Source organism: Ambystoma mexicanum, chromosome 4p, assembly GCF_040938575.1.
Source record: "Ambystoma mexicanum isolate Mex_15411 chromosome 4p, UKY_AmexF1_1, whole genome shotgun sequence".
NCBI lineage: Eukaryota > Metazoa > Chordata > Amphibia > Caudata > Ambystomatidae > Ambystoma > Ambystoma mexicanum.
In genome coordinates, this window is record NC_090927.1 from 80,042,636 (window position 1) to 80,056,307 (window position 13,672).

At 46.8% G+C, this 13,672-nt stretch overlaps 1 protein-coding gene across 1 annotated transcript in view; it reads right to left on the bottom strand.

Annotated features, from left to right (window-relative positions):
• LOC138453015 (vomeronasal type-2 receptor 26-like) overlaps window positions 1-13,672 on the bottom strand; it is a 589,731-nt gene that overhangs the window by 155,897 nt on the left and 420,162 nt on the right. The window lies entirely within an intron of this gene.

A 13,672-nucleotide genomic window follows, 5' to 3' on the forward strand; every position in this document is an offset into this window, starting at 1 on the left:
TGTAAGTCAGGTACATACCTCACCTGAACATGAGTTTGGGAAACCTGAGGCTGGGGAGCATGCAGATGTATCCTACAGGCAGCTCAAGTCAAAGGTGGTGGATTACATGGGATGGAGCCTTTATTACCATTTATTACCATATGAGCAGGACGACCTTACTGACATACTTGACAAAGGTCCACACTCTGACCCCATTTTACCCTTCCATATAGCCTTGCAGAAAAAGGTGGCAAAGGCAGACAGGAACTGGGAGACTCCGGAGACCAATCCGGCAGTTGACAAAAACTTAACTAAAAAGTACCACGCTTCCGGTAGTGACCCTGACTGCTTGTCAAAACACCCTACTCCGGAGACCCTGGTGGTGCAGGCATCTACTGCACATCAAAACAAGCGGCGTACCACCCCTCCTGATAGGGATGACAAACTCGTAGATGGATGGGCAAAGAAGGTATCCTCTGCAAGGAGCATGGCATTAAAATCTGTCAACTTCACTTGTGCCCTAGCAAAGTTTACGTTCACTCTATGGGACTGCATTTCCATGGCAGCAGAGCACATTCCCGAAGGGGATGAAACAGATGGCTTCTTAGCTATTATTAGAGATGGCAAAGAGGCTATGTGTGCGTCTCTTCAATCAGATTTGGATTCTGCGGATAGTGTCAGCAGAACCATGGCTACCAGCACCGTTATGCCGGATTTGCGGGTTTTGCACCTGATGTGCAATCGAGACTTCTCAACATGCCTTTTGACGGGTCTCACCTTTTTGGCAACAAGGCTGACTTGAGAAGTTGCAGACCTCAAAGGCGGCAGCCAAATCTTTAGGCAACCTCAGCCTTTTCGTCCTAGTGGGAATCCTTGGAGGGGTAGATCTTTTTGCTTCTACTCCTCAGTTGGAAGGCTGAGAGGAATGGCGAGTCAAAGGGGCAAGAAAAGATGTCCTCATGGTGTACAAGGTAGAGGTGCAAAGCCAGCTCAAGCAGCAGCCTCCTTACCATCGGCCACTGCATCAGCTGCCTCAAAACCACTCTGGGGTCTTGAGTCACAGTTCTCCAGTGGGGGCAGACTGTCTCAGCATCTAGAAGAATGGTGAGACATTACTTTGGATGCTTGGGCTCTGGAAACAGTAGACACGGTTACTGCCTTCCTTTCATAAGGATAGCTCAGAACAATCCACCGGGGAACCACACTTTGAGGATTCTGGATCCGCTCCTTGTGCAGTAAATTTTAACCCTGTTAGAAAAAGGTGCTATAGAACCAGTGCCTGTAGCGGAGAGGAGCAAGGGATGGTACTCCCCTTATTTTTTGATACCCAAGAAGTACTGAGGTCTGAGACCCATCTTGGAATTACGATACTTGAACAAGTTCCTCAGGAAGGACAACTTCAAGATGGTCACACTGTCTTAGATCCTTCAGGTCCTCCAACTCCAGGATTGGTTGGTGCCATTCGACCTTCAGGATGCTTATGTTCATGTGGCAATCCATCTCAAGCACAGAAAATACCTGAGGTTCGCAGTTGGCGGTTCTCATTATCAATATAGAGTTCTTCCATTCGGGTTGACCTCCACCCCAATGGTTTTCACCAAACTGATGGTGGTGGTGGTAGCAAGTCTCAGGAGAGGGGGGATTTACGTCTACCCCTACCTGGACAATTGGCTGATCAGGGTGTGTCCTCCCGAACAAGCCCGGGATTATCTCAACGTCACCTGCCACTCTCTTCACAGACTGGGCTGCTCCCTCAATTACAGTGACACCTTCTCAAAAGCTCCAGGACATCGAAGCTGTACTAGATACATCCTTGGGAAAGAGCTTGCCACCCGAGGTGAGGGCTCAAAACATTCTGCAGATGGTCACCAAATTTCAAAGTGCCCAGTGTCTCCCAGCCTTCGATTTTATGAGGTTGCTTGGCCTCAAGGCATCCTGCATTTTTCTGGTCCCAGAGGCCCGTCAGAGAATGAGGTCCCTTCAATGAGCTCTCAGAACTCAATGCTCCCAGCTCTCAGGAAAGATGTCGTACCTACTGTAGATTCCAACCAGGGTCTCACAGGATCTTCTGTGGTGGGCCTGCAAGGAAAATATTCTGAAGGGAGACCCCATTCGCAATCATGGCCAGAGATAACAGTAGTGACAGACGCCTCACTCACGGGGTGGGGACCCCATGCCAATGATCTGACAGTCAGCGGTTGCTGGTCTCCATCTGAGTCCAAACTACATATCAATCTTTTGGAACTGAGGGCAATCAGACTAGCGCTGAAGTCCTTCCTACCCTCTGTGCGGGGAACAAATGTCCTGATATTGACGGACAACACAGTGGCCATGAACTACCTCAACAAGAGAGGAGGTGTAGGGTCACTACCACTGTACAGAGAGGCAATGCAGCTATGGTACTGGGCATTTCAAGAAGGAATCTATCAGCAGTTCACCTAGCCGGAGATGAGAACACGACGGCGGACGCTCTGAGCAGGCAGAGCACAGTCTCCCACGAGTAGGAACTAGCTCAGGAAGTCCTTCAAGAGATCTTCACCCTTTGGGGAACCCCTCAAGTAGATCTGTTTGCGACCGAGGTCAACCGGAAGTGCGAATGGTATTGCTCCAGGGAATTTCCCCCCAGAGGAGCTCTAGGAGACGGGTTCGTAGTGGACAGGGAGTTTCCACTCAGTCCCCGTCATTCCTCATGTTATCAGGAGGTTGAGAAGGTTTGGACAACACATGAACCTAATTGCCCCGGATTGGGCCAGGAGGACGTTGACCCGGACCTTCTGGACATGTTCATCTGTCCTCAGATGCGTCTTCCACAAAGAAAGGACCTTCTCTCGCGAGAGGAGGGTCAGGTTTTCCATCCAGAGGTCAAGACACTCAACCTTCACGCTTGGTTTCTGAAAGGTTGAGATATGAGGATTGAGGCCTCCCGGATGACGTAATGGAGGTTTGCTTTCAGCCAGAAGGCCAACAACAAAGTCTTTGTACTGTGCCGTTGGAATACATTCTGCAACTGGTGCAGGGAAATGAATGCAGATTCTTTTCTATGTAAAACACCAGATATTTTATCCAGATGTTTTATCCTTTCTTCTATCTTTAGCTAATCTAGGGCTCCAGATTTGTGCCATCAAAGGCTATTTGGCAGCGCTGTCCATCCTTAAGTGCTCGTCAGAGGAATGGTCCAATTTCAAAATTCCACTGGTGACAACATTTGTAAAGGGGCTCACTAATGTGTTCCTCCATCTCCTTTTGAGGTTCAAGTCTGGGACCTTAATCTGGTTCAAAGATGTCTAATATGTGCACCTTTTGAACCTCACTCATGTCCTTTAAGTTTGTTAACCTTTAAAACCTTTCTATTGGTAGATCTTACTTCAGCCCGTAGATTGAGCGAGTTGCATGCACTTTTGTCCAAGCCACTCTTTACTATCTTCCACAAGGATAGGATTGTTTTAAGGGTCAAACCTTCATTTTTGCCCAAAATCATTTCGGATTTTCATATAGGTCAGTTATTATTCTACCTTCTTTCTATCCTCCACCTCATCCTGGCAAGGAGGAGGAAAGACGGCATAAGTTAGACCCCCGGAGAGCTTTAAACATTTATATATCACAAATGTCTAAGATTACGTATTGATGGCCAACTTTTCATTGGCTATACAGGACGTAAGCTGGGTCAGGCTGTTACTAAACAGACATTAACCAGGTGAATAATTCTGGCAATCTCAGAATGTTACAGACTAGCAGGAAACAAGCCTCCTGAAGGTTTAAGGGCCATTTCCACCAGGGGCATGGCTACCTCTACAGCCCTTCAAAGGGGTGTTCCAATTAAGAAAATTTATGAAGCGACAACATGGTCTTCCTTCCACAAATTCACTAAGCATTATTGCCTAGAATCTTCCCTGGGTCAAATTGGTGCTTTTGGCAAGGAAGTCCTGCACTCCATCCATGAAAATACATGATTCAAATTCTACTCCCTCATCCAAACTAAATACTGCTGTGGGAGTCTGTCAAAGATGAGGAATACGTGGGAGGACACAATCCATTCCAAGCATAAGTTAAGTAACCCTGGTAATGTTGTAAAGGGGGTTTCTATACTCCTGCCCTCTATATTGCAGAGTAGAAGCACAGAGCAGCCCAGCCAAGATTCTCTATGCGATAGCTATTGTCAAGGAATCAAGGCTTAAGCTCTCAGGAGATGATGCAGGCTGGTTCTTAAGTACAGTGTAGTCCTGAGCCCCCACAAAGGAATGTCCACACACTATGTTAGGTTATAACAAAGTTCTTTATATAAATAAGGGTCGATACATATATATATATACACAATCAATTACACACTTTGCACACTGGCAATTCTACTATGTGGTACCACTCTTATCTATCGGCTCCTTTAAAATGCACCAGCTGCTGACAGTTGAAAGGACATACGAATCAAATAGTAAAGTGAATGAACAATAGGCGACGGGAGGAAGACCAGCAAAGTTAAGCAATGGCAGAATACTGGTCTCGTTACCTGGACACAGTTCTGTGTGAGGATCCCCCACCTGGGCAACATGTAAATAAAGCGCATCAACAAGCCCAGTCCATATATGTTTAAAATAGTTTTTATTCCTTCTAAAAAGGTTCTACTACCTCAATGTACCTGGTTTAGCAGGGGTCTTCGATGAGTCGTCGATAGGCCCATCTTGAGTGAACTCCCTTTAAGGGAGGAGACACGGGTCATCGAGATTCCTTCGAAGAAAGGTGAATACTGTAGTCGAGAGAGCAGCTTCGACCTTCGCGGTGCTCGTCAACGATCGGTGGCGGAAGTCCTGTGAAGATGAGGCGTGCGGTGCACCTCGATGGCAAGAGTCTGATGCCGCAAAGCATATTAATGAAGAAAGTAAGCCCAGCAAGGGCGTCTGGTCGTCGTTGCTGGCGTTGATGATTGGGACTCAACCACTCGACTCGAGCCAGGCTCAGGCAGAAAACCATTCAGAAGGGCATTCATGCAGACAGGCAGCCAATCAGGCTCACAGTGCATTCAGGCCATTAACTTCCACCCAGACACCCATAACAAGGAATGTGGCTTGGGGCAAGCACCCAGACTTTCAGCACATCACAATGCATTCATGTCAGTTTCGGGCAGGGCTGTCTCATTCTTTGTGCCACACACACAGATACCAGACACCCATTACATGAAATCTATATTGGGCACATATTCCATTCACCCAGGTTTCACCCCAAGGGTGTACCCACAACATACAGTCACTGGAAAGGCTCCAGCCAGTCTGACCTGTACTTCCCCACAATACCATATATGGAGTTTCCACCCAACAGCGAGTCAGGGGAAGGCACAGAGTCAGGGCTTCCCAGGACTTTTGGAAAACAAGGTAACAGGCAGTAGAAAGCAAGAGGCCACAGGGGCCATCTTGTTTCCTATGAGGAATCAACTGATTCCAATGGCAGTGCCTGGGAATCCAGAAATGGAGGATACTCTGAGCACCTGTCAAATTCAGCATGGAGCTGCCACCAGCCCAGCCCAAAAACATACACTAGGGATACAGGGTACTGCCCCCCACCCCTGGGTGCCGTAAGGGTACCCTGAGGGTCTGTTCACCACAACCAAAAGGATGAAGAGCTGTACTGCAAGGAGTCCCATATGGACTCCTGTGCAGCAAACAATACAGAACACACATGATAAGGGAGTACAGGACAAGGACATGGAGGCCCTGTCCCTCCAATGCATTACCAGCATCATAAACGTTCTTTCAACTGGATGTTCCTCACACATATTCCTCATCGGCCTCCCATCCTACCCCTCAGTAGAATTTTCTGTGCTATTACAGCTTCCGTTTCATCAAGACTGAGTACGGTTTGCGGGTATCTCTGCTGTTAAAGGGGAAATAACGGAAATTAGGCCAATAGGCGCTGTTCATGCTATATATGCCTTCAATACCATCATCCTGGATGGAGGCCTTCGAGGGACATCAACTCAACGCCATCAGCGCACAGTGCCCTTTGCCAAAAATAAATTCCAAAGCAGCTGAATCGGGACAACAAGTATCAAAGATGAGGAATACGTGGGAGGAACATCTAGTTGAAAGAATGTTACCAGTGGTCAGTAACTTGTTCTTCTACACCTCCACATTGACTACGTGGACATGATCCAGGTTTGTCAAGGATACCGCTACAATATAGTGGTTGTCTGCCCATTCTGAAGGTGGACAGAGGCTGTGCCCTGTTCACATGCTGATGCCCTCAGGGCAGCACATTTCTGGTCAGGGAAGTTTGGGGAATGTGTGAGGTCCTGTGGTCTGACAATGGCCCTCACTTGGGCAATGAACTGTTCAGCACATCACAAACCTGCTAGGCATCAAACACAAATCTGCCTGTGCATACCACCCAAGCAAATGGGGTTGTGTGAACGCATGAATGGACTCATGAAGGAGTGGATTGCCAAAACTCAGCAAAGCACCAAGAAAAACTGGCTTCACTAATTGCCTTTGACACTATATGAATTGCGCAATAAGAGAAGGTCCGACCACCATTTAACACCCCATGAGGTAGTGACAGGATGGCGCATGCATCTTCCCCTGCCTCTTCCGACAAGAGCATTGAAGGATTGTGAGAATAGTGCAGACGTGTTAGTTCCAGAAACGTATGCATATATCACTTCCCTGGTTTCTAGCGCTTCCTTTACCTCTCGCCAGATACAGCGGATCCAGGGCAGAAATAAAGATAACGAAGAGACAGACCTAGATGACTGAGAAGCAAACAACGGACCAAAACACTCAGTAAAGGTGGGGGACGTTGTCATCCTCAAAACCTTTTTACGGCACAGGAACCTGCCAAGATTTTCCGGCCCTCACGTGGTTGAAGCCATAACAGACAGAGCAGTGTGGCTTACTGGGAAAATGGTCTGGAATTATGTTCAAGACATCAAGTCCTACAAAGCAGTGGCCTCAACTGGCAACAAAGCTACAGTAATCAACAGGGCCTTGATGAACTACAAGTGCATGCAGATCTCACTGAGCTAAGGAGAGAAGGCCATCCTATGGTCTGACGATCTCAGGCAGATGAAGTAGCAACTGAAATACCTGTGCACATTGGCAACTGAAACACTGTCTGCTTGTTATTTTTCCTTCCGCATATGCAGGTCCATGCAAATGATGTCAGAATTGTATAGAGGGTTGTCCTGATGTTACCTCCCACTGATCACCCAGAAGCCTTAGTTTGCACACTATATAAGAAGAACAAGGAGGTTGAGAGCCCGATCCCCTGCAGTATATTTCCTTGTATTTGTAGAATATTTGGCCCAAGCATACCCACAACTTGAACTCAGTGCATACCTCATTCTGCCCACATTAAGAGATCCCTCAGTAAGAAAGGTTTGGGATGAGGTCTTTGCTTTTGCTATAAGTAACTACATAGTTTGCAGAGCTTAAGAGTACTGCCAAGTACTAACAAACTGACGCCTTTCTTTGTGATTTTCAGGCGGGCAACTTTATCATCTCATCAAGCTGCAAGGATCTAGCAGCGTAAGTGTTCATGACAGAGACAATAAAGAACATTATTATCATTGTGTGTTTATTGATTCCCAGTGGTGTAATAGGAACTGTGTTTTGCCCGCTTTATACGGCTGAGTGCTACCGTTGTACCCTCTACTAAAATTCCCCTGACCCAGGCAGGTGGAACTACCATGTCAGGTGGAAGAGAAAGAGAAGACACTGCTGATAAGGTAAGGATAGGTAAGTGCAGTGTTAACACAGACATGAAGGGAGTTAACATGTATCTCACAGACACAGCACGGATATCCAATAACATGAGGTACAAACACATGACCAAAGTAGGTAAGAAAACCCCCAGGGAGAGCTGTTATGTCTGCTCTTTAATACCCTACACAATGGGTGCTTCTAGAACATTCATCGCAACTGAAATACCCACAGCAAGAGCACAGTGCCTGATGTATCTCGCGATGGTACAGATGTGAGGAAGATTTCAAGGGAAGACAGCAAAACTGAGATGGATATCCAAAGTGACCTTCCCATATGAAGATAATTACATAAAGGCATAAGACATGAACAATTATTGGCAGCTAGATGAAGGATTGCAGTACAGTACTCACAGACCTGAGAAGGGAAAGACAAAGACTCACACTGAAGGAGTTGCCATGTCCTTAGACAAGAGTAAAGGAGACAGAAGGAGAACCTGGAAACACCACAGATATTGATTTATGGACAAGTGTACACTAATTATGGATAGGAAGATGGAGTGGTGGGAATTAAGGCACTGAACCTAGCAGAGCCAGCAGTGAACAAGGTGCAAGAAGAAAATGACAAGTGCCTGAAGGAATGGAACAGAAGCGCAAAGTTGCTGACCTGGGTGGATTATGAAGCTGGACCGATGCCAATAATTCCCCTGAAGACATCAGCTAGGTGCTACTAGAACAATGGTGATGTGGAAGTTGGTGAAAACGTAGGATGCAAGACAATTGGAAATATTGCAGCAATGAGAGCAGGAATGGCAGTGCTGATGGATCACTAGTGGGCATGTGGATCAAAAGCGTTTGAGAAACTGCTGCTTGAGTGGGGAGGGGTATGCTCCCTGGTACACATCAACATGCCTTCATTGGTGGTAGGACTGACAGCGGTTTGGCCGTTAAAGTGATAGCTTAGATTTTTGCCAAATCAACATCCGTGGAACTGTGAAAGAGATCTAGACAATTTCAGTGTCTCTGGAAATTACAGCCAACCTCCGCTGGAGGTCGGACTTTACCAATGTTTCAGTGAGGATGCCATTCTTGGATCTGTCTCTTCAGGTTACGTTAACAGATTCGTCCCTGCTCAGCTGGGGCGCAATGTTGGGCCACTTGTATGTTTTTGACCTATGGTCTGCCCTAGGACAGGGATCACTATATCAACTACTTCAAGCTTCTGGCCTTCTTTCTTGCCTTCAAGGCTGTTCAGCCTAGTTTCTCCAACAAGGTTGTTTGGTTTCGAATGGACAACTCCGTAGCGATGTTCTACGTGAACAAGCAGGGCGGGACCAAGGGCCTCATCATGAGTTGGATGGTATCCCGGCAGTAAATCCGCTGCGATACTGCTAAATGCTATTTCCGTTACTGCGCCGGATCCCGAGTTGTGGTAATGCTGTTATTCCCCATTTCTTGAGAGTCCATAGGACTCTATGGGGGTTTTTGGCGCTTTTACCTCTAGCAGTAATAGCACTGGTGGTCATAGCGCCGAAAGCAGCTGAAAACAGGCAGAAGAACTGGAGGTAAATCTCCAGCTTTCCGCCCAAACCCAGGATCGAATGGAGTGGAAATGCAGCAGTAATAGCACTACCACTGCCTTTTTACCACTCCACCCAACCCCTGATGAGGCCCCAAATCTCTGCTTCTAGTAGACCTAGCCATTCAGATTTGGGAATGGGCAGTGCAGAATTGTTCTGCAGGCGGTTCATATCCAGGGCCAAGAGAACATAATGGCCAATTCTCCTAGTTGCCAGTTTGTAGCAAACCACGAGTTGGAATTAAACATTCTGTCCCAGATCCTTTCTGAGTGGGGGAACTTCAAGCTCAGTACAGGAGCAACTGGTTGCATTTCTGTCACTGGGGTCCAGATGAACAGGTTGATCCTTGTCAGACCTCAATGGATTGCATTATTTCTTTCATATCTGACCTTGCATCCACAGGCAGTCATATATGGTCATGTAGAACATATTTGTCTGCTATCAGTGTTTGTGACTCATGTTCGTTCACCCTCACTTCAGTGGCCTTCTGTACTGGTTTCCTCCTGTCAAGCTGCCTCAGGCTAAGTGGGACCTCAATGTGGTGCGGTGCTCAAAGCGCTTTGTCATAAACCTTTTGAACCCATGGCGACAGTGGAGTTGAAATTGCTCACCTGGAAGGTGGCCTTTCTGGTTGCCATTACATCAGCCAGAAGAATAGGGGAGCTGCAGGCTCTATCGACTCAAGAACCTTTTCTGGTGGTCCATAAGGACAAGGTAGTGCTCTGCATAGACTCTTCTTTTCTACCGAAGATTGCTTCAGACTTTCATGTTGATCAGTCTTTTTCTTTACCAGTGTTTTTTCCAGATATGGCATCAGACGCTAAATGGGTCCTTCACAAACTTGATGTTAGGAAGGCTCTCAACTTCTATCTGGAAAGAACTAAAGATTTCTGAACCTCATCCGTTTGTAACTTTCGGAAATCTGAAAGTTACACAAGCCTCGAAGCCTCCATTTGCCGCTGTATAATCTCCTGCATTTTGGACTCTTACACAATTCAGGGGACAGCAGTTCCCCGAGGGAATCCAAACACACCTGGTGCGGTGCAAAACTGCTGCAGTAGCTTTTCAAAACACGTCCCTTGGGAAACCATTGCTTAGGCAGCCACTTTCATCTCTCCCTCACTGTTCTGTAAACAATATTGCCTCGGCCTTCGTTCACAAACGGATGCTGAGTTCGGTCAGGCTGTTCTTAGAAACCTCTTTAAGTAAGGGAGTTTTTCCGTCCACACAGTTTTATACATTAGTGCTTGTGAATCCCCCACAAGTATGAAAGAAAGGGGGCGGGATGTAGGCGTAAAACAAAGTTACTCACTGTAGTGACTCGCATACTCCTAATCCATAGAGTCCTTTCCTCCATACTCCTGCCTGCCATCCCCTCTAAAATGTTCCCTCATATTGCTAACATGTTTACTGACCTCGGCGGCAGAAAAGGACAGAAGCACAATGCGCTGGGTTGGGCTCAGGAAGGCGGGGCTAAAGCCACATGCGATGGCCCACGTAAATATTAAAAAAGGACAATATGTTTTGATGCTATAAAATGTATTATGGCCCGACCCGAAGGACAGAATATCCACAAGTACGGAGAAAAGGGGACTTTGGAGGAGGGGTATGCTAGTCACTACGGTGAGTAGCTTTATTTTTCCAGTTCTGCAGGAATCCATCGCTCTTGCTCTCACTTTTTTTTTTACAAACTTTTTTTTATTAGAAATGAGCCAATGATACAAATCCACAACATACATTGTCACTCATGCAGGTCCTTGTTTCAGATACCAACTTTGTTGCACATGTGCTCATCATTTTAACTTTTATATAACTCCCTCCCAACCCTCCCCCCATTTAACATATCAACACATGGGTGAGATAGAACACATTCTGCTGGTAAACTTCTGTTCTTATCAAGCTGATCCCGCCCGTCCCGAACCACATTTGCTGTCAAAGAATAGAGACCTTACGAAGTACATTTGGCTTGAAAAATACTTGCTCCCTGTGTACCATGCACTCGTGAAAGGTTGCTCTCACTTTTATTCTCTCTCTCGCTCTCTCTCTCTCTCCCTCTCTCGCCTCTAAATGTACGCTCAGCATTTGCCTCTGACTGTATCAGTTGCTCCTTGTGCAACAAGTACATGCTGGGCTCTGGAAGCCGACCCTATTACATTTTACACTAGGTTGACTTCTCTCTTGCACTTCGTTTCTAGCTTCTGCTGCCCATCATCGCCACCTTGTCACAAGCTCATTCCTATGACTCTCTTAGGTCTGCCTCTTGACGTTTTATGGACTACCATATTCACTTCCTCAGTCCTGATCTTCCACCGTTCCTCCAATTTAAAGTCTTCCTACTACCTAACACTATCCATCTATTCCTTGTATACACTTCTCTCTATTCCCTCCTCCTTCAAATCCTCTAATTCTCCTATTCACTTCCTTCTACCACCTTCTTTTTCTTCTGGATGCTTGTTCCCTCCTCCACCTCTTTCAACAACTCCTCTACCAACTCCTTAGCTCTTTCCTCTATATCCTTGCATTTTCTACCCACTTCTCCCCACAGCTATTTCCAGCTCTCTGGCTATTTCTGCTCTCCACCCTCTGGCTCTTTCTCCCACCCACACCCCTTGCACATTTTCTTCCCAGCTCCACCGGGTCCAATTCCCACGGCCCGCTGCGTCCAATTCCCAAGGGCCGCTGCCTCACTCTCCTCCCATCCCTCCGTTCTCTTCTTTCCTTAGCCCCCAGGGTCCTCCTTTCCCCAGCTCCATGGTCTGGGCCTCATTCCAAGTGAGGTGGTAATTCTTTTGGAATCCTGTTATTCTGTTGCCTCTTATTTGATTGTGCTGTTGCATGCGTGACATCTCATGGTTGCATTTTAAATGTATGATGCATTCATATATATTTTTTTTTTTAAATAATGGAGCAGCTGAAAAGGTTCCAACTGATTGCAGTGAGTGTTCATTCTGACAGCTGGGAGTCATACTACAAGGTTGTGGTGTGCTAAAAAAAACAGTACATCGAAATGCATGCATGCGCCTTTTTAGGTAGAAGTACGACACGTATTGCACATACATCACATATCATGTACAAACATTGTAGGTTAATGACATTTTATCTTGGTGTGTTGTCCTTAAAGGTCAGAATCTCGGCGACGCTTGTGGTCTCGTGCAGAAGGGATGTGACCTAGCAGTTCGGACTGAACTGCCCCTTTTGGGGTGGGACCAAGCCTGATTTGCATATAGTCTTTCCCCTTTTGTAATGGCTTGGCAGGGGAAGAACGATGGGCTGGAGGGTTGCCCAGAGCAATGTCAGAGGTTAGGATCAATTCTAAACCTAGATACTGCCAGGAATGGCCCACCACTGCCAGTGAAGAGAGGGCTCAGGTGGATTACTGGCTCGACGCCCCAAAATTCAAGGATTAGCGATATTAGTTTCCAAGGGCTATTATGGCATGTAAAATGTGTGCTTGCCCAATAATTCATAGAAGAATATGAACAAAGATGCCCGACATTTCTACGTCCCTTTTCTATTTCTATGGCAACCATCGGGAAGGAAACACGGATAGAGATGGGCAAGAACGAACAAGTCAGATGGGGTAGGGTTTTGGGATTCCGTGCAGGTGGGGCGGGAGAGGGAGTGAGGGTTGAAGTAGGGGGAAGACAGATGGTGGCAGGAACGAAGGGAGACGATGAACCTGGGCTCTGAACAATAAGTGGAAGACGCCCATGGGAGATTTAAGGTGTCTGACAGAAAGTAATTTATAGATTCCGTCTTCCCTCCCCTCCCCTCCCCCGTTTGCTAGTATACATTTTCCTTTCCATAGAATATAAGAGTTATTATTGGAAGCACATCCAGGCATGGTGAGGCTGGGAAAGCGGGCGACAGTACGCCTGTACTCACGCCTTTAAGCATGACTGCATCTGAGCTCCATATATCCTAATGAGAAAGGGGACCACACATGCATGCCATGCTTCAGTGTTCTACCCGTATTTGTTGAATGATAACAACCTTCACTGCTGTGCCACACGTCGATTACATGTTCCCTTCAGCTCTACCGTAAATCCCATGCATTGCATGCATTCCACCCATCACTGATTTACCCCAGTAAAAAAATGCATTCAACCAATCTGGTATACTCTGCATGCAGTCCACCCGCCACCACTGTTCACAGTATTCATTGCATGCAGTCCACCTGCCCCCGATGTTCACTGTATTCACTGCATGCAGTCCACCCGCCACCACTGTTCACAGTATTCATTGCATGCAGTGCACCTGGCCCCATTGTTCACCGTATCCATAGCATGCAGTCCACCTGGCCCCACTGTTCACAGTATTCATTGCATGCAGTCCACCTTCTTCCACTGTTCACCATATTCATTACATGCATGCCATCCCACACTGATGCATGCAGCATTAAGCATTACACTGCTGTGCCCCATATGCATTC